The 18,335-nt window shown below is 46.7% G+C and overlaps 17 non-coding genes and 4 pseudogenes across 17 annotated transcripts; all 21 read left to right on the top strand.

Annotated features, from left to right (window-relative positions):
- The first annotated feature begins 2,718 nt into the window (after nucleotides 1–2,718).
- On the top strand, nucleotides 2,719–2,792 carry TRNAN-AUU (transfer RNA asparagine (anticodon AUU)). Its single transcript has one exon. It is a non-coding gene; the product is annotated as a tRNA-Asn (tRNA).
- A 4,436-nt stretch (nucleotides 2,793–7,228) lies between these two features.
- Nucleotides 7,229–7,392, top strand: LOC135001360 (U1 spliceosomal RNA). Its single transcript, XR_010202866.1, has one exon. It is a non-coding gene; the product is annotated as a U1 spliceosomal RNA (small nuclear RNA).
- Nucleotides 7,393–7,544: 152 nt separating this feature from the next.
- Nucleotides 7,545–7,707, top strand: LOC135001384 (U1 spliceosomal RNA). Its single transcript, XR_010202890.1, has one exon. It is a non-coding gene; the product is annotated as a U1 spliceosomal RNA (small nuclear RNA).
- Nucleotides 7,708–8,322: 615 nt separating this feature from the next.
- Nucleotides 8,323–8,486, top strand: LOC135001357 (U1 spliceosomal RNA). The gene has a single exon (XR_010202863.1). It is a non-coding gene; the product is annotated as a U1 spliceosomal RNA (small nuclear RNA).
- Nucleotides 8,487–8,638: 152 nt separating this feature from the next.
- Nucleotides 8,639–8,801, top strand: LOC135001385 (U1 spliceosomal RNA). Its single transcript, XR_010202891.1, has one exon. It is a non-coding gene; the product is annotated as a U1 spliceosomal RNA (small nuclear RNA).
- A 671-nt stretch (nucleotides 8,802–9,472) lies between these two features.
- Nucleotides 9,473–9,636, top strand: LOC135001355 (U1 spliceosomal RNA). Its single transcript, XR_010202861.1, has one exon. It is a non-coding gene; the product is annotated as a U1 spliceosomal RNA (small nuclear RNA).
- A 152-nt stretch (nucleotides 9,637–9,788) lies between these two features.
- On the top strand, nucleotides 9,789–9,940 carry LOC135001390 (U1 spliceosomal RNA; annotated as a pseudogene).
- A 683-nt stretch (nucleotides 9,941–10,623) lies between these two features.
- Nucleotides 10,624–10,787, top strand: LOC135001370 (U1 spliceosomal RNA). Its single transcript, XR_010202876.1, has one exon. It is a non-coding gene; the product is annotated as a U1 spliceosomal RNA (small nuclear RNA).
- A 153-nt stretch (nucleotides 10,788–10,940) lies between these two features.
- On the top strand, nucleotides 10,941–11,103 carry LOC135001383 (U1 spliceosomal RNA). The gene has a single exon (XR_010202889.1). It is a non-coding gene; the product is annotated as a U1 spliceosomal RNA (small nuclear RNA).
- Nucleotides 11,104–11,718: 615 nt separating this feature from the next.
- Nucleotides 11,719–11,882, top strand: LOC135001366 (U1 spliceosomal RNA). The gene has a single exon (XR_010202872.1). It is a non-coding gene; the product is annotated as a U1 spliceosomal RNA (small nuclear RNA).
- A 152-nt stretch (nucleotides 11,883–12,034) lies between these two features.
- On the top strand, nucleotides 12,035–12,197 carry LOC135001377 (U1 spliceosomal RNA). The gene has a single exon (XR_010202883.1). It is a non-coding gene; the product is annotated as a U1 spliceosomal RNA (small nuclear RNA).
- A 671-nt stretch (nucleotides 12,198–12,868) lies between these two features.
- On the top strand, nucleotides 12,869–13,032 carry LOC135001376 (U1 spliceosomal RNA). The gene has a single exon (XR_010202882.1). It is a non-coding gene; the product is annotated as a U1 spliceosomal RNA (small nuclear RNA).
- Nucleotides 13,033–13,184: 152 nt separating this feature from the next.
- On the top strand, nucleotides 13,185–13,326 carry LOC135001389 (U1 spliceosomal RNA; annotated as a pseudogene).
- Nucleotides 13,327–14,020: 694 nt separating this feature from the next.
- On the top strand, nucleotides 14,021–14,184 carry LOC135001365 (U1 spliceosomal RNA). The gene has a single exon (XR_010202871.1). It is a non-coding gene; the product is annotated as a U1 spliceosomal RNA (small nuclear RNA).
- A 152-nt stretch (nucleotides 14,185–14,336) lies between these two features.
- On the top strand, nucleotides 14,337–14,500 carry LOC135001381 (U1 spliceosomal RNA). The gene has a single exon (XR_010202887.1). It is a non-coding gene; the product is annotated as a U1 spliceosomal RNA (small nuclear RNA).
- Nucleotides 14,501–15,171: 671 nt separating this feature from the next.
- LOC135001358 (U1 spliceosomal RNA) lies at nucleotides 15,172–15,335 on the top strand. Its single transcript, XR_010202864.1, has one exon. It is a non-coding gene; the product is annotated as a U1 spliceosomal RNA (small nuclear RNA).
- Nucleotides 15,336–15,487: 152 nt separating this feature from the next.
- Nucleotides 15,488–15,629, top strand: LOC135001387 (U1 spliceosomal RNA; annotated as a pseudogene).
- Nucleotides 15,630–16,323: 694 nt separating this feature from the next.
- Nucleotides 16,324–16,487, top strand: LOC135001354 (U1 spliceosomal RNA). Its single transcript, XR_010202860.1, has one exon. It is a non-coding gene; the product is annotated as a U1 spliceosomal RNA (small nuclear RNA).
- Nucleotides 16,488–16,639: 152 nt separating this feature from the next.
- LOC135001380 (U1 spliceosomal RNA) lies at nucleotides 16,640–16,803 on the top strand. Its single transcript, XR_010202886.1, has one exon. It is a non-coding gene; the product is annotated as a U1 spliceosomal RNA (small nuclear RNA).
- Nucleotides 16,804–17,474: 671 nt separating this feature from the next.
- Nucleotides 17,475–17,638, top strand: LOC135001388 (U1 spliceosomal RNA). Its single transcript, XR_010202892.1, has one exon. It is a non-coding gene; the product is annotated as a U1 spliceosomal RNA (small nuclear RNA).
- A 152-nt stretch (nucleotides 17,639–17,790) lies between these two features.
- On the top strand, nucleotides 17,791–17,925 carry LOC135001392 (U1 spliceosomal RNA; annotated as a pseudogene).
- Nucleotides 17,926–18,335: the final 410 nt, after the last annotated feature.

Here is an 18,335-nt window from a genome sequence, read left to right as displayed (position 1 = left end):
TACGGACTACGAGAAAAAAAATTTACCGGTAGGTTTAAAATGTTATTTTTTTCTCTGCAACCCACTGCTAAATTGTGCTTCCTAGCTGTTTTTTATAAAATCACTTAATTAAATCTAACTCTGATTACGTCAGAGAAGGCCAGGTACCCTACACCATAAGAGGGGGTTTGACATTTTGACTTGTCTACTTAAAGATCACCAAAATCTGATCACAAGGTCAATTACATCCCTGGGTGGGATTGAACCACCAACCTTTTGGTTAATAGCCCATGTAAGTGAAAGAGATCCTGAAGCACTCACTCATCATGGGAAAGTACCAATGTGTTTCTTACAAAAATTCTCCAGATTATTGACTTTTTAAAGTTTTTCTAGGAAACGTTCTAGATAAATGCTTATTAGCCTTTGTCAGTATCTACTTTTGCAAGGTGTCTATGTGGCGCAATCGGTTAGCATGTTTGGCTATTAACCAAAAGGTTGGTGGTTCAATCCCACCCAGGGATGTAAATAACCTTGTAATCAGATTTTGGTGATCTTTAAATAGACAAGTCAAAATTTCAAACCCCCTCTTATGGTGTAGGGTACCTGGCCTTCTCTGATGTAATCAGAGTTAGATTTGATTAAGTGATTTTATAAAAAAACAGCTAGGAAGCACAATTTAGCAGTGGGTTGCAGAGAAAAAAAATTATGCTGGCAGAAAAGTCCAATTTAGTGACGAAACAGCTCTTCATTTTCTGATTTTATGTTTATGCTAACAAATTTGCTCTCTGAAAAGTGTCCACAAAGCCAAGTCTCTGATTAACACCTTTGTAGGGATGGTTTTTCACCTATTACTGAATTAAACTTGCTTCATTGGAAAGGCAGCAAGATGCATCCTCATTTCAATGTCTACTGAAATAATACAGGTTGACACCAGGAAACATAAACGTCACTGCATCCTTGCTGCTTCCTCATGGGGAAGTCTGTTTAATGTGAAAACAAGGTGATATCTAATCAGCACACAGGTAAGGAATTAAGAAAATCTTTCTTTATGGGTGAAGATGTTTCTCACAAAATTGTTGCACCAAAGCATCATTGAAATTCAAGCTGGAAAGATGATTTTAATATATCACTTGTACATTTTGTACTGCTCTTCTGGTGACAATGTAGTTTGTTTTTGTCAATTACCATTTTAATAATAGGGTAAAGAAAATTAAGTGGATTTTTGAAAGAAAACAATACTGTCAATATACTATTAAAACAAATTAAAATGGTAAAAGTTATTGTACTTTAAGTAAAAATAAAAGAGCCAAAATATCAATCCCAGTTTTGGATTACTTTAATTAACAAAAAACAATGCATATAGCAGAGGATAGTTTCAATCTGCCTACCTCTGGGTTATAGGCCCAGCATGCTTCCGTTGCAGTACTCTGCTGCTCATGTAAGTGCAAGAGATCCTGAAGCACTCACTCATCATGGGAAAGTACCAATGTGTTTCTTACAAAAACTCTCCAGATTATTGACTTTTTAAAGTTTTTCTAGGAAACGTTCTAGATGAATGCTTATTAGCCTTTGTCAGTATATACTTTTACGAGGTGTCTCTGTGGTGCAATCGGTTAGCATGTTTGGCTATTAACCAAAAGGTTGGTGGTTCAATCCCACCCATGGATGTAATTGACCTTGTGATTAGATTTTGGTAATCTTTAAGTAGACAAGTCAAAATGTCAAACTCCCTCTTATGGTGTAGGGTACCTGGCCTTCTCTGATGTAATCAGAGTTAGATTTGATTAAGTGATTTTATAAAAAACAGCTAGGAAGCACAATTTAGCAGTGGGTTGCAGAGAAAAAAAACTATGCTGGCAGAAAAGTCCAATTGAGTGATTAAACAGCTCTTCATTTTCTGATTTTATGTTTATGCTAACAAATTTGCTCTCTGAAAAGTGTCCACAAAGTAAAGTCTCTGATTAACACCTTTGTAGGAATGGTTTTTCACCTATTACTGAATTAAACTTGCTTCATTGGAAAGGCAGCAAGATGCATCCTCATTTCAATGTCTACTGAAATAATACAGGTTGACACCAGGAAACATAAACGTCACTGCATCCTTGCTGCTTCCTCATGGGGAAGTCTGTTTAATGTGAAAACAAGGTGATATCTAATCAGCACACAGGTAAGGAATTAAGAAAATCTTTCTTTATGGGTGAAGATGTTTCTCACAAAATTGTTGCACCAAAGCATCATTGAAATTCAAGCTGGAATGATGATTTTAATATATCACTTGTACATTTTATACTGCTCTTCTGGTGACAATGTAGTTTGTTTTTGTCAATTACCATTTTAATAATAGGGTAAAGAAAATTAAGTGGATTTTTGAAAGAAAACAATACTGTCAATTTACTATTAAAACAAATTAAAATGGTAAAAGTTATTGTACTTTAAGTAAAAATAAAAGAGCCAAAATATCAATCCCAGTTTTGGATTACTTTAATTAACAAAAAACAATGCATATAGCAGAAGATAGTTTCAATCTGCCTACATCTGGGTTATGGGCCCAGCATGCTTCCGTTGCAGTACTCTGCTGCTCATGTAAGTGCAAGAGATCCTGAAGCACTCACTCATCATGGGAAAGTAGCAATGTGTTTCTTACAAAAACTCTCCAGATTATTGACTTTTTAAAGTTTTTCTAGGAAACGTTCTAGATGAATGCTTATTAGCCTTTGTCAGAATGGACTTTTACGAGGTGTCTCTGTGGTGCAATCGGTTAGCATGTTTGGCTATTAACCAAAAGGTTGGTGGTTCAATCCCACCCAGGGATGTAATTGACCTTGTGATCAGATTTTGGTGATCTTTAAGTAGACAAGTCAAAATTTCAAACCCCCTCTTATGGTGTAGGGTACCTGGCCTTCTCTGATGTAATCAGAGTTAGATTTGATTAAGTGATTTTATAAAAAACAGCTAGGAAGCACAATTTAGCAGTGGGTTGCAGAGAAAAAAAAATTATGCTGGCAGAAAAGTCCAATTGAGTGATTAAACAGCTCTTCATTTTCTGACTTTATTTTTATGCTAACAAATTTGCTCTCTGAAAAGTGTCCACAAAGCCAAGTCTCTGATTAACACCTTTGTAGGAATGTTTTTTCACCTATTACTGAATTAAACTTGCTACATTGGAAAGGCAGCAAGATGCATCCTCATTTCAATGTCTACTGAAATAATACAGGTTGACACCAGGAAACATAAACGTTACTGCATCCTTGCTGCTTTCTCATGTGGAAGTCTGTTTAATGTGAAAACAAGGTAATATCTAATCAGCACACAGATAAGGAATTAAGAAAATCTTTCTTTATGGGTGAAGATGTTTCTCACAAAATTGTTGTCCCAATGCATCATTGAAATTCAAGATGGAAGATGATTTTAATATATCACTTGTACATTTTGCATTGCTCTTCTGGTGACAATGTAGTTTGTTTTTGTCAATTACCATTTCAGTAATAGGGTAAAGAAAATTAAGTGGATTTTTTAAAGAAAACAATGCTGTCAATATACTATTAAAACAAATTAAAATGATAAAAGTTATTGTACTTTAAGTAAAAATAAAAGAGCCAAAATATCAATCCCAGTTTTTGATTACTTTAATTATAAAAAAAAATGCACATAGCAGAGGATAGTTTCGATTAATCGACCTCTGGGTTATGCGCCCAGCATCCTTCCATTGCACTACTCTGCTGCTCATGGAAGTCCGAGAGATCCTGAAGACTAAATTGATTAAAGGCCTAAAAGTACTGGACTATAAGGAAAGACTTACTAGGCTGAATATGTATACACTAGAAAAGAGGTGCCTAAGAGGAGATATTATTAATATCTTCAAATATGTAAAGATACATAACAAAGAGTTATCAGAGGAATTATTTATTAAAAGAACACGTGGTCACTCGCTGCGACTGGAGGAAAGTTCAGAACGCAATGGAGGAAAGGTTTCTTCACTGTTAGGGCAATCAGGATGTGGAATTCCCTGCCAGGGAAGGTGGTAATGGCGGACTCTGTAATTGGATTTAAAAAAGGAATGGCTACATTTCTGAATGAAAAAGCTATCCAAGGTTATAATACTTAAAATATCAACATGGTTAATCCGGGGGTAACATGAGTTATAGTAGCTAACTAGTCATAAAACATTATTCAGCAAGTATGTAGAATCATCACAACTTAAAACAGGTTGAACACGATGGGCAATTTGCCTCTATTCAACCTCAAAAACTATGTTACTATATGTTACTATATTACTGTAGTATACAGAACACCACAATGCAATGAGCAGTGATAGTGAGCACTGATGAGGATACTAGAACTGACACTGAGCAGCAAGATGCAGCACTGGACTATTAGTAATGTACTGTAGTATGCTGAGCACCACAATGCAGCACAAGACAATGAGCAGTGATACTGAGCACTGATGAGGATACTACTGAGAACTGACACTGAGCAGGAGAGACACACTACTAGTATTACTGAGCAGCAATAAGTAACCACTGATACTGAGCACTGATATTGAGATTTCCACTGAGAGAACATAGCCACGTCCTCTCCGCTCTCTCTTCAATGCACGAGTAAAAATGGCGGCAACGCGCAGCTCTATATATAATATCCGAATCTCGCGAGAATCCGACAGCGGGATGATGACATTTTCCCTTGTTCAGGTTTTCCGAGTCAGGCGGGAACAACCGAGCCTGCCTCAGACCAGTGTAAACCACGTGGAGTTCGTGGGGAATTCGGTTCTCGGAGAACCGAACCCGCTCCTCTCTACCTTATACCCATCAATTTTTTTTATTTTCAATCTAAGCCCCTGCAGTTTTCTGTAAGCATCTGCTTCGCTATGATGATCAACAAGTCACAAGGGCAAACACTCAGGGCTTGAGGCATAGATCTTTGGACTAGCTGCTACAAGCATGGCAGAGGTGTCACTATCACTGGTGACACCCAGAGAGGTGTCGAGGGAGATTGTAATGCAGTGCGTGCAAATAAGCAGCGCAATGGTAAAAAGGAGGCATGATTTCATAGGTAGGGGCGTGGCCTGGTGGCCTGAATCTACATTTTGTTGCTCCGGGTGTCCCGGGGGTTGGGTGCTGCACCCGGGGACTAGTGTGTAAGCGGTGCTGGCTCCTGCACAGTGACAGGGCATGGCCACCCAGTATGACACCTCCCTTCTTGACCATGCTGTAATTGCAGTCGCACTGCAGTTCAGCGTGATCATAAACAATGGTGTAGCCTCCTGCTGGTGCAGACTGTATGTGCGCGCAGGAAGTCGCCACCATTTTTGTGATCACAGCGGCTGAATGTGATGTCATACAGCCGCTGTGACCACGCCCCCTGTGTCTCCTCCATTGCAGACCCCATTTTGAAGCCTTGCCCCCGCACTGCTCCATCCCTGACTTGGAAATGGAGTGTTGCTGACCCCACTCTCCCCCCCTGCCCCGATTGACAGGCAGAGGCGATCGCATGCAGGCACATGCGTATGCTCTTAGCAATTTTTGCAGTTGGATCGCTTATTGTGATTGCAATCCAACCTGAATCAGGCCCTATTACCTATCACAATGCGCTGCGGGCAGTACAAAATTGGGTTAATATAGGAGAAAAACCCCCAGACCTGTGCTCCTTAACTGTACCTGGTGGCTAGTGGAGCGGCTGCCCAGTAATCAGTGTCCACCCCAGTGCGCACACGGCCCACCCCCTACGGCCACGCTCCCCTTAATCAGCGGCCTCGTGATCCGGAAGGGCGGTGTGTGTGTGTGACTGACCTTAGGAAGAAACCGGAGCCTCCGCTGCAGTGACCCAGCAACCAGGGCACGGGAGTATACAGCGCCGCTGGGAGTGATGAAGCTGCAGTAAAGATGTCTATTAGACCTAGCCTGCTGCAGCCCTTGTAGATTCTCATAAAACAAGTTCTTCTTTTCTTGTCAAAATTAATAGCTAAGAATAGGCTGCCTGAGGCAGGCCCCTGTTAAGTGGCCTGCTACTGAAGGCACCAACTACAAACTGAGCTCCCTGTTCATGGAAGCGGGGTTATAGAGGAGGATGCGCTGAGCATCTTGGGAACAGTCAAAAGCTTTGAGCCGGTTGGTGCCTCAGATCAAGATCCTACTCTACACCCCAATGTGAATCCTTGTGGAGTCCAGTGTACCCCACAGAAGAAATTAATGTGTCACACCCATTGGCAGCAACCTTAGAATAGCTGCTGACGGGCACAATTGAGAAAGGAAGGGGGGGGGGGCATTTGAATCCAGCACATAGATGCAATTCAAATATGTAATTTGTACCTTCCTATTTTAAAATATAATGGATGAACCTCACCCTGTGAGAACAATCTTCATGATCAAGAGATCTAATATGTAAAATAAGTATGAGTTGGGATAGGGCTGGGGAGGGTGGCAGCTCGGGCAGCCCCTCCCCCGTCAAGTTAAGGAGATTCAACTGAGGAAGCACAAGGGAACTCTCGTCTGGGGACAACAACTGCAGGGAGACCACATCTTTTCAGATGAACATGGGAGGGCGGAAGGCTGCCTAATACTGAAGCACCATCAAATATCAAACCATATCCAACAACTAGTACAAGCATTCCTGGGGGAAGGTCTGCAGCAGACGGATTTGCATACTGTGATGTCATCCAAGCAGTGGGCCAAAGTTGGCTGGAACCCTCATCTGCATATAAAAAGAGAAAAGGGGCATGCAGGGCATAGCGGCCTTTTGCAGTGCTTGGATGACCCCTAGTTTGCATTAAACACCCCCACTCTCCTTTGGTGTGGGGCTCATGTTGGCTATGCCCCAGCCCCTGAAGCAGGGGCTGGGGCATAGCCAACATGAGCCCCACACCGAAGGAGGGTGGAGGTGTGTAATGCGAACTAGGGGTCATCCAAGCGCCGCAAAAGGCCGCCATGCCCTGCACGCCCCTTGTCTCTTTTCATATGCAGACGAGGGTTGAAGCCAACTTTGACCCACTGTTTGGATGACATCACCATATGCAAATCCATCTGCTGCAGGCCTTCCCCCAGGAATGCTTGCACTAGTTGTTGCATTTGGTTTGTTGTTTGGGGGTGCTTCAGTATTAGGCAGCCTTCTGCCCTCCCATGTTCATCTGAAAATATGTGTTCTCCCTGCAGTTGTTGTCCCCAGATGAGAGTTCCCTTGTGCTGCCTCAGTTGAATCTCCTTTACTTGACAGAGATGTGCCTGAGCAGCGGCCCTCCCCAGCCCTATCCCAAATCATACTTATTTTGCATAGGAGAGACCATGGTCATGAAGATTATTCTCCCAGGGTGAGGTTCATTCATTGCATTCTGGGTATGCTGACCCCTGTGATTTCCCCAAATGTGGGAAACTCGACAGCATTATTTGTGGTAGTGGGGGACTGTGTTTGTGCTTTCCTCTGGTCAGCTCTGGTAAAAGTCAGATTTCTTTGTCTCAGATCTTCCTCTAGCCTTGTTCTTCTTTCGAGAATTCCCTTGTGCTGCCTCAGTTGGATCTCCTTCACTTGACAGGGGGGTACCCGAGCAGCGACCCTCCCCAGCTCTAGCCCAACTCCTACTTACCTGCCAGGTGAGATACTATGATCACGTAGGTGCTTCTCCCAGGGCAAGGCTCACCCATTGCACTCTGGGTGTGCTGCTCCTGCGATTTCCCCAAATGTGGGAAACTTGACTGCATAATTTGTGTTTCCCCTGGTCGGCTCTCGTATAATTCAGATCTCTTTGTCTCAGGTCTCTCTCCAGCCTAGTTTGCTGTCTGTTTCCACTTCTCTTTTCTTAAGTGCCTTCCAATGCACAATGCAAACTACAGGTAGTGCTGCAGGGCCCACACCCTTTTACTTGCCGTACAGAGCAGCTCTGGAGCTGTTACAGTGCCCAGCTGCTGCAAGAAATCAGCTTGAATGCTTCAGGGGCTGGGGCATAGCAAACATGAGCCCCACACCGAAGGAGGGTGGGGGTGTTTAATGTGAACTAAGGGTCATCCAAGCGCCGCAAAAGGCCGCCATGCCCTGCATACCCCTTTTCTCTTTTCATATGCAGATGAGGGTTCCAGCCAACTTTGGCCCACTGCTTGGATGACATCACCGTATGCAAATCCGTCTTCTGCAGAACTTCCCCCAGGAATGCTTGTACTAGTTGTTGCATTTGGTTTGTTGTTTGGGGGTGCTTCAGTATTAGGCAGCCTTCTGCCCTCCCATGTTCATCTGAAAATATGTGTTCTCCCTGCAGTTGTTGTCCCCAGATGGGAGTTCCCTTGTGCTGCCTCAGTTGAATCTCCTTTACTTGACAGAGATGTGCCTGAGCAGCGGCCCTCCCCAGCCCTATCCCAAATCATACTTATTTTGCATAGGAGATACCATTTTCATGAAGATTGTTCTCCGAGGGTGAGGTTCATTCATTGCATTTTGGGTATGCTGACCCCTGTGATTTCCCCAAATGTGGGAAACTCGACTGCATTATTTGTGGTAGTGGGGGACTGTGTTTGTGCTTTCCTCTGGTCAGCTCTGGTAAAAATCAGATTTCTTTATATCAGATCTTCCTCTAGCCTTGTTCTTCTTTCGAGAGTTCCCTTGTGCTGCCTCAGTTGGATCTCTTTCACTTGAGAGGGGGGTGCCCGAGCAGTGACCCTCCCCAGCTCTAGCCCAACTCCTACTTACCTGCCAGGTGAGATACTATGATCATGAAGGTGCTTCTCCCAGGGCAAGGCTCACCCATTGCACTCTGGTTGTGCTGCCCCTGCGATTTCCCCAAATGTGGGAAACTTGACTGCATAATTTGTGTTTCCCTTGGTCATCTCTCGTATAATTCAGATCTCTTTGTCTCAGGTCTCTCTCCAGCCTAGTTTGCTGTCTGTTTCCACTTCTCTTTTCTTGAGCCGCTCCCTTCTATGCCCTTGCGCACTATCCTGACTTCTCCCGTCTGCTTACTTCGTGCCTTCCAACGCACAATGCAAACTACAGGTAGTGCTGCAGGGCCCACACCCTTTTACTTGCCTTACAGAGCAGCTCTGGAGCAGTTACAGTGCCCAGCTGCTGCAAGAAATCAGCTTGAATGCTTCAGGGGCTGGGGCATAGCCAACATGAGCCCCACACCGAAGGAGGGTGGAGGTGTGTAATGCGAACTAGGGGTCATCCAAGCGCCGCAAAAGGCCGCCATGCCCTGCACGCCCCTTTTCTCTTTTCATATGCAGACGAGGGTTGAAGCCAACTTTGACCCACTGCTTGGATGGCATCACCATATGCAAATCCATCTGCTGCAGGCCTTCCCCCAGGAATGCTTGCACTAGTTGTTGCATTTGGTTTGTTGTTTGGGGGTGCTTCAGTATTAGGCAGCCTTCTGCCCTCCCATGTTCATCTGAAAATATGTGTTCTCCCTGCAGTTGTTGTCCCCAGATGAGAGTTCCCTTGTGCTGCCTCAGTTGAATCTCCTTTACTTGACAGAGATGTGCCTGAGCAGCGGCCCTCCCCAGCCCTATCCCAAATCATACTTATTTTGCATAGGAGAGACCATGGTCTTGAAGATTGTTCTCCCAGGGTGAGGTTCATTCATTGCATTCTGGGTATGCTGACCCCTGTGATTTCCCCAAATGTGGGAAACTCAACTGCATTATTTGTGGTAGTGGGGGACTGTGTTTGTGCTTTCCTCTGGTCAGCTCTGGTAAAAGTCAGATTTCTTTGTTTCAGATCTTCCTCTAGCCTTGTTCTTCTTTCGAGAGTTCCCTTGTGCTGCCTCAGTTGGATCTCCTTCACTTGACAGGGGGGTGCCCGTGCAGCGACTCTCCCCAGCTCTAGCCCAACTTCTACTTACCTGCCAGGTGAGATGCTATAATCATGAAGGTGCTTCTCCCAGGGCAAGGCTCACCCATTGCACTCTGGATGTGCTGCCCCTGCGATTTCCCCAAATGTGGGAAACTTGACTGCATAATTTGTGTTTCCCCTGGTCGGCTCTGGTATAATTCAGATCTCTTTGTCTCAGGTCTCTCTCCAGCCTAGTTTGCTGTCTGTTTCCACTTCTCTTTTCTTAAGCCGCTCCATTCTATGGCCTTGCGCACTATCCTTACTTCTCCCGTCTGCTTACTTTGTGCCTTCCAATGCACAATGCAAACTACAGGTAGTGCTGCAGGGCCCACACCCTTTTACTTGCCGTACAGAGCAGCTCTGGAGCAGTTACAGTGCCCAGCTAATGCAAGAAATCAGCTTGAATGCTTCAGGGGCTGGGGCATAGCCAACATGAGCCCCACACCGAAGGAGGGTGGAGGTGTTTAATGCGAACTAGGGGTCATCCAAGCGCCGCAAAAGGCCGCCATGCCCTGCACGCCCCTTTTCTCATTTCATATAAAGACGAGGGTTGAAGCCAACTTTGACCCACTGCTTTGGATGACATCACCATATGCAAATCCATCTGCTGCAGGCCTTCCCCCAGGAATGCTTGCACTAGTTGTTGCATTTGGTTTGTTGTTTGGGGGTGCTTCAGTATTAGGCAGCCTTCTGCCCTCCCATGTTCATCTGAAAATATGTGTTCTCCCTGCAGTTGTTGTCCCCAGATGAGAGTTCCTTTATGCTGCCTCAGTTGAATCTCCTTTACTTGACAGAGATGTGCCTGAGCAGCGGCCCTCCCCAGCCCTATCCCAAATCATACTTATTTTGCATAGGAGAGACCATGGTCATGAAGATTATTCTCCCAGTATGAGGTTCATTCATTGCATTCTGGGTATGCTGACCCCTGTGATTTCCCCAAATGTGGGAAACTCGACAGCATTATTTGTGGTAGTGGGGGACTGTGTTTGTGTTTTCCTCTGGTCAGCTCTGGTAAAAGTCAGATTTCTTTGTCTCAGATCTTCCTCTAGCCTTGTTCTTCTTTCGAGAATTCCCTTGTGCTGCCTCAGTTGGATCTCCTTCACTTGACAGGGGGGGTACCCGAGCAGCGACCCTCCCCAGCTCTAGCCCAACTCCTACTTACCTGCCAGGTGAGATACTATGATCACGTAGGTGCTTCTCCCAGGGCAAGGCTCACCCATTGCACTCTGGGTGTGCTGCTCCTGCGATTTCCCCAAATGTGGGAAACTTGACTGCATAATTTGTGTTTCCCCTGGTCGGCTCTCGTATAATTCAGATCTCTTTGTCTCAGGTCTCTCTCCAGCCTAGTTTGCTGTCTGTTTCCACTTCTCTTTTCTTAAGTGCCTTCCAATGCACAATGCAAACTACAGGTAGTGCTGCAGGGCCCACACCCTTTTACTTGCCTTACAGAGCAGCTCTGGAGCTGTTACAGTGCCAAGCTGCTGCAAGAAATCAGCTTGAATGCTTCAGGGGCTGGGGCATGGCCAACATGAGCCCCACACCGAAGGAGGGTGGGGGTGTTTAATGCGAACTAAGGGTCATCCAAGCGCCGCAAAAGGCCGCCATGCCCTGCATACCCCTTTTCTCTTTTCATATGCAGATGAGGGTTCCAGCCAACTTTGGCCCACTGCTTGGATGACATCACCGTATGCAAATCCGTCTTCTGCAGACCTTCCCCCAGGAATGCTTGTACTAGTTGTTGCATTTGGTTTGTTGTTTGGGCGTGCTTCAGTATTAGGCAGCCTTCTGCCCTCCCATGTTCATCTGAAAATATGTGTTCTCCCTGCAGTTGTTGTCCCCAGATGAGAGTTCCCTTGTGCTGCCTCAGTTGAATCTCCTTTACTTGACAGAGATGTGCCTGAGCAGCGGCCCTCCCCAGCCCTATCCCAAATCATACTTATTTTGCATAGGAGATACCATGGTCATAAAGACTGTTCTCCCAGGATGAGGTTCATTCATTGCATTCTGGGTATGCTGACCCCTGTGATTTCCCCAAATGTGGGAAACTCAACTGCATTATTTGTGGTAGTGGGGGACTGTTTTTGTGTTTTCCTCTGGTCAGCTCTGGTAAAAGTCAGATTTCTTTGTCTCAGATCTTCCTCTAGCCTTGTTCTTCTTTCGAGAGTTCCATTGTGCTGCCTCAGTTTGATCTCCTTCACTTGACAGGGGGGTACCCGAGTAGCGACCCTCCCCAGCTCTAGCCCAACTCCTACATACCTGCCAGGTGAGATACTATGATCATGAAGGTGCTTCTCCCAGGGCAAGGCTCACCCATTGCACTCTGGGTGTGCTGCTCCTGCGATTTCCCCAAATGTGGGAAACTTGACTGCATAATTTGTGTTTCCCCTGGTCGGCGCTTGTATAATTCAGATCTCTTTGTCTCAGGTCTCTCTCCAGCCTAGTTTGCTGTCTGTTTCCACTTCTCTTTTCTTGAGCCCCTGCCGTCTATGCCCTTGTGCACTCTCCTGACTTCTCCTGTCTGCTTACTTTGTGCCTTCCAACGCACAATGCGAACTACAGGTAGTGCTGCAGGGCCCACACCCTTTTACTTGCCTTACAGAGCAGCTCTGGAGCTGTTACAGTGCCCAGCTGCTGCAAGAAATCAGCTTGAATACTTCAGGGGCTGGGGCATAGCCAACATGAGCCCCACACCGAAGGAGAATGGAGGTGTTTAATGCGAACTAGGGGTCATCCAAGCACCGCAAAAGGCCGCCATGCCCTGCATAACCCTTTTTTCTTTGCATATGCAGATGAGGGTTCCAGCCAACTTTGGCCCACTGCTTGGATGACATCACCGTATGCAAATCCGTCTTCTGCAGACCTTCTCCCAGGAATGCTTTTACTAGTTGTTGCATTTGGTTTGTTGTTTGGGGGTGCTTCAGTATTAGGCAGCCTTCTGCCCTCCCATGTTCATCTGAAAATATGTGTTCTCCCTGCAGTTGTTGTCCCCAGATGAGAGTTCCCTTGTGCTGCCTCAGTTGAATCTCCTTTACTTGACAGAGATGTGCCTGAGCAGCGGCCCTCCCCAGCCCTATCCCAAATCATACTTATTTTGCATAGGAGATACCATGGTCATGAAGATTGTTCTCCCAGGGTTAGGTTCATTCATTGCATTCTGGGTATGCTGACCCCTGTGATTTCCCCAAATGTGGGAAACTCAACTGCATTATTTGTGGTAGTGGGGGACTGTGTTTGTGCTTTCCTCTGGTCAGCTCTGGTAAAAGTCAGATTTCTTTGTCTCAGATCTTCCTCTAGCCTTGTTCTTCTTTCGAGAGTTCCCTTGTGTTGCCTCAGTTGGATCTCCTTCACTTGACAGGGGGGTGCCCGAGCAGCGACCCTCCCCAGCTCTAGCCCAACTCCTACTTACCTGCCAGGTGAGATACTATGATCATGTAGGTGCTTCTCCCAGGGCAAGGCTCACCCATTGCACTCTGGGTGTGCTGCCCCTGCGATTTCCCCAAATGTGGGAAACTTGACTGCATAATTTGTGTTTCCCCTGGTCGGCTCTCATATAATTCAGATCTCTTTGTCTCAGGTCTCTCTCCAGCCTAGTTTGCTGTCTGTTTCCACTTCTTTTTTCTTGAGCCCCTCCCTTCTATACCCTTGTGGACTCTCTTGACTTCTCCTCCTGTCTGCTTACTTTGTGCCTTCCAACGCACAATGCAAACTACAGGTAGTGCTGCAGGGCCCACACCCTTTTACTTGCCTTTCAGAGCAGCTCTGGAGCTGTTACAGTGCCCAGCTGCTGCAAGAAATCAGCTTGAATGCTTCAGGGGCTGGGGCATAGCCAACATGAGCCCCACACCGACGGAGGGTGGAGGTGTTTAATGCGAACTAAGGGTCATCCAAGCGCCGCAAAAGGCCGCCATGCCCTGCATACCCCTTTTCTCTTTTCATATGCAGATGAGGGTTCCAGCCAACTTTGGCCCACTGCTTGGATGACATCACCGTATGCAAATCCGTCTTCTGCAGACCTTCCCCCAGGAATGCTTGTACTATTTGTTGCATTTGGTTTGTTGTTTGGGGTGCTTCAGTATTAGGCAGCCTTCTGCTCTCCCATGTTCATCTGAAAATATGTGTTCTCCCTGCAGTTGTTGTCCCCAGATGAGAGTTCCCTTGTGCTGCCTCAGTTGAATCTCCTTTACTTGACAGAGATGTGCCTGAGCAGCGGCCCTCCCCAGCCCTATCCCAAATCATACTTATTTTGCATAGGAGATACCATGGTCATGAAGATTGTTCTCCCAGGGTGAGGTTCATTCATTGCATTCTGGGTATGCTGACCCCTGTGATTTCCCCAAATGTGGGAAACTCGACTGCATTATTTGTGGTAGTGGGGGACTGTGTTTGTGCTTTCCTCTGGTCAGCTCTGGTAAAAGTCAGATTTCTTTGTCTCAGATCTTCCTCTAGCCTTGTTCTCTTTTTGAGAGTTTCCTTGTGCTGCCTCAGTTGGATCTCCTTCACTTGACAGGGGGGTGCCCGAGCAGCGACCCTCCCCAGCTCAAGCCCAACTCCTACTTACCTGCCAGGTGAGATACTATGATCAGGAAGGTGCTTCTCCCAGGGCAAGGCTCACCCATTGCACTCTGGGTGTGCTGCTCCTACGATTTCCCCAAATGTGGGACACTTGATTGCATAATTTGTGTTTCCTCTGGTCGGCTACTCGTATAATTCAGATCTCTTTGTCTCAGGTCTCTCTTTAGCCTAGTTTGCTGTCTGTTTCCACTTCTCTTTTCTTGAGCCCCTGCCTTCTATGCCCTTGTGCACTCTCCTGACTTCTCCTGTCTGCTTACTTTGTGCCTTCCAACGCACAATGCGAACTACAGGTAGTGCTGCAGGGCCCACACCCTTTTACTTGCCTTACAGAGCAGCTCTGGAGCTGTTACAGTGCCCAGCTGCTGCAAGAAATCAGCTTGAATACTTCAGGGGCTGGGGCATAGCCAACATGAGCCCCACACCGAAGGAGAATGGAGGTGTTTAATGCGAACTAGGGGTCATCCAAGCACCGCAAAAGGCCGCCATGCCCTGCATAACCCTTTTTTCTTTGCATATGCAGATGAGGGTTCCAGCCAACTTTGGCCCACTGCTTGGATGACATCACCGTATGCAAATCCGTCTTCTGCAGACCTTCTCCCAGGAATGCTTTTACTAGTTGTTGCATTTGGCTTGTTGTTTGGGGGTGCTTCAGTATTAGGCAGCCTTCTGCCCTCCCATGTTCATCTGAAAATATGTGTTCTCCCTGCAGTTGTTGTCCCCAGATGAGAGTTCCCTTGTGCTGCCTCAGTTGAATCTCCTTTACTTGACAGAGATGTGCCTGAGCAGCGGCCCTCCCCAGCCCTATCCCAAATCATACTTATTTTGCATAGGAGATACCATGGTCATGAAGATTGTTCTCCCAGGGTTAGGTTCATTCATTGCATTCTGGGTATGCTGACCCCTGTAATTTCCCCAAATGTGGGAAACTCAACTGCATTATTTGTGGTAGTGGGGGACTGTGTTTGTGCTTTCCTCTGGTCAGCTCTGGTAAAAGTCAGATTTCTTTGTCTCAGATCTTCCTCTAGCCTTGTTCTTCTTTCGAGAGTTCCCTTGTGTTGCCTCAGTTGGATCTCCTTCACTTGACAGGGGGGTGCCCGAGCAGCGACCTTCCCCAGCTCTAGCCCAACTCCTACTTACCTGCCAGGTGAGATACTATGATCATGTAGGTGCTTCTCCCAGGGCAAGGCTCACCCATTGCACTCTGGGTGTGCTGCCCCTGCGATTTCCCCAAATGTGGGAAACTTGACTGCATAATTTGTGTTTCCCCTGGTCGGCTCTCATATAATTCAGATCTCTTTGTCTCAGGTCTCTCTCCAGCCTAGTTTGCTGTCTGTTTCCACTTCTTTTTTCTTGAGCCCCTCCCTTCTATACCCTTGTGGACTCTCTTGACTTCTCCTCCTGTCTGCTTACTTTGTGCCTTCCAACGCACAATGCAAACTACAGGTAGTGCTGCAGGGCCCACACCCTTTTACTTGCCTTTCAGAGCAGCTCTGGAGCTGTTACAGTGCCCAGCTGCTGCAAGAAATCAGCTTGAATGCTTCAGGGGCTGGGGCATAGCCAACATGAGCCCCACACCGACGGAGGGTGGAGGTGTTTAATGCGAACTAAGGGTCATCCAAGCGCCGCAAAAGGCCGCCATGCCCTGCATACCCCTTTTCTCTTTTCATATGCAGATGAGGGTTCCAGCCAACTTTGGCCCACTGCTTGGATGACATCACCGTATGCAAATCCGTCTTCTGCAGACCTTCCCCCAGGAATGCTTGTACTATTTGTTGCATTTGGTTTGTTGTTTGGGGTGCTTCAGTATTAGGCAGCCTTCTGCTCTCCCATGTTCATCTGAAAATATGTGTTCTCCCTGCAGTTGTTGTCCCCAGATGAGAGTTCCCTTGTGCTGCCTCAGTTGAATCTCCTTTACTTGACAGAGATGTGCCTGAGCAGCGGCCCTCCCCAGCCCTATCCCAAATCATACTTATTTTGCATAGGAGATACCATGGTCATGAAGATTGTTCTCCCAGGGTGAGGTTCATTCATTGCATTCTGGGTATGCTGACCCCTGTGATTTCCCCAAATGTGGGAAACTCGACTGCATTATTTGTGGTAGTGGGGGACTGTGTTTGTGCTTTCCTCTGGTCAGCTCTGGTAAAAGTCAGATTTCTTTGTCTCAGATCTTCCTCTAGCCTTGTTCTCTTTTTGAGAGTTTCCTTGTGCTGCCTCAGTTGGATCTCCTTCACTTGACAGGGGGGTGCCCGAGCAGCGACCCTCCCCAGCTCAAGCCCAACTCCTACTTACCTGCCAGGTGAGATACTATGATCAGGAAGGTGCTTCTCCCAGGGCAAGGCTCACCCATTGCACTCTGGGTGTGCTGCTCCTACGATTTCCCCAAATGTGGGACACTTGATTGCATAATTTGTGTTTCCTCTGGTCGGCTACTCGTATAATTCAGATCTCTTTGTCTCAGGTCTCTCTTTAGCCTAGTTTGCTGTCTGTTTCCACTTCTCTTTTCTTGAGCCCCTGCCTTCTATGCCCTTGTGCACTCTCCTGACTTCTCCTGTCTGCTTACTTTGTGCCTTCCAACGCACAATGCAAACTACAGGTAGTGCTGCAGGGCCAACACCCTTTTACTTGCCTTACAGAGCAGCTCTGGAGCTGTTACAGTGCCCAGCTGCTGCAAGAAATCAGCTTGAATGCTTCAGGGGCTGGGGCATAGCCAACATGAGCCCCACACCGACGGAGGGTGGAGGTGTTTAATGCGAACTAAGGGTCATCCAAGCACCGCAAAAGGCCGCCATGCCCTGCATAACCCTTTTCTCTTTTCATATGCAGATGAGGGTTCCAGCCAACCTTGGCCCACTGCTTGGATGACATCACCGTATGCAAATCCGTCTTCTGCAGACCTTTTCCCAGGAATGCTTGTACTAGTTGTTGCATTTGGTTTGTTGTTTGGGGGTGCTTCAGTATTAGGCAGCCTTCTGCTCTCCCATTTTCATCTGAAAATATGTGTTCTCCCTGCTGTTGTTGTCCCCAGATGAGAGTTCCCTTGTGCTGCCTCAGTTGAATCTCCTTTACTTGACAGAGATGTGCCTGAGCAGCGGCCCTCCCCAGCCCTATCCCAAATCATACTTATTTTGCATAGGAGATACCATTATCATGAAGATTGTTCTCCCAGGGTGAGGTTCATTCATTGCATTCTGGGTATGCTGACCCCTGTGATTTCCCCAAATGTGGGAAACTCGACTGCATTATTTGTGGTAGTGGGGGACTGTGTTTGTGCTTTCCTCTGGTCAGCTCTGGTAAAAGTCAGATTTCTTTGTCTCAGATCTTCCTCTAGCCTTGTTCTTTTTTCGAGAGTTTCCTTGTGCTGCCTCAGATGGATCTCCTTCACTTGGCAGGGGGGTGCCCGAACAGCGACCCTCCCCAGCTCTAGCCCAACTCCTACTTACCTGCCAGGTGAGATACTATGATCAGGAAGGTGCTTCTCCCAGGGCAAGGCTCACCCAATGCACTCTGGGTGTGCTGCTCCTAAGATTTCCCCAAATGTGGGACACTTGATTACATAATTTGTGTTTCCTCTGGTCGGCTCTCGTATAATTAAGATCTCTTTGTCTCAGGTCTCTCTCCAGCCTAGTTTGCTGTCTGTTTCCACTTCTCTTTTCTTGAGCCGCTCCCTTCTATGCCCTTGTGCACTATCCTGACTTCCCCGTCTGCTTACTTTGTGCCTTCCAACGCACAATGCAAACTACAGGTAGTGCTGCAGGGCCCACACCCTTTTACTTGCTTTACAGAGCAGCTCTGGAGCTGTTACAGTGCCCAGCTGCTGCAAGAAATCAGCTTGAATGCTTCAGGGGCTGGGGCATAGCCAACATGAGCCCCACACCGAAGGAGGGTGGAGGTGTTTAATGCGAACTAGGGGTCATCCAAGCGCCGCAAAAGGCCGCCATGCCCTGCACACCCCTTTTTTATTTTCATATGCAGACGAG

The sequence above is a fragment of the Pseudophryne corroboree genome, unplaced genomic scaffold (genome assembly GCF_028390025.1).
Source record: "Pseudophryne corroboree isolate aPseCor3 unplaced genomic scaffold, aPseCor3.hap2 scaffold_1642, whole genome shotgun sequence".
In the NCBI taxonomy this organism is placed as follows: domain Eukaryota; kingdom Metazoa; phylum Chordata; class Amphibia; order Anura; family Myobatrachidae; genus Pseudophryne; species Pseudophryne corroboree.
Note: the sequence above shows the minus strand (reverse complement) of the source record. Positions and strands in the feature narration are given on the sequence as shown.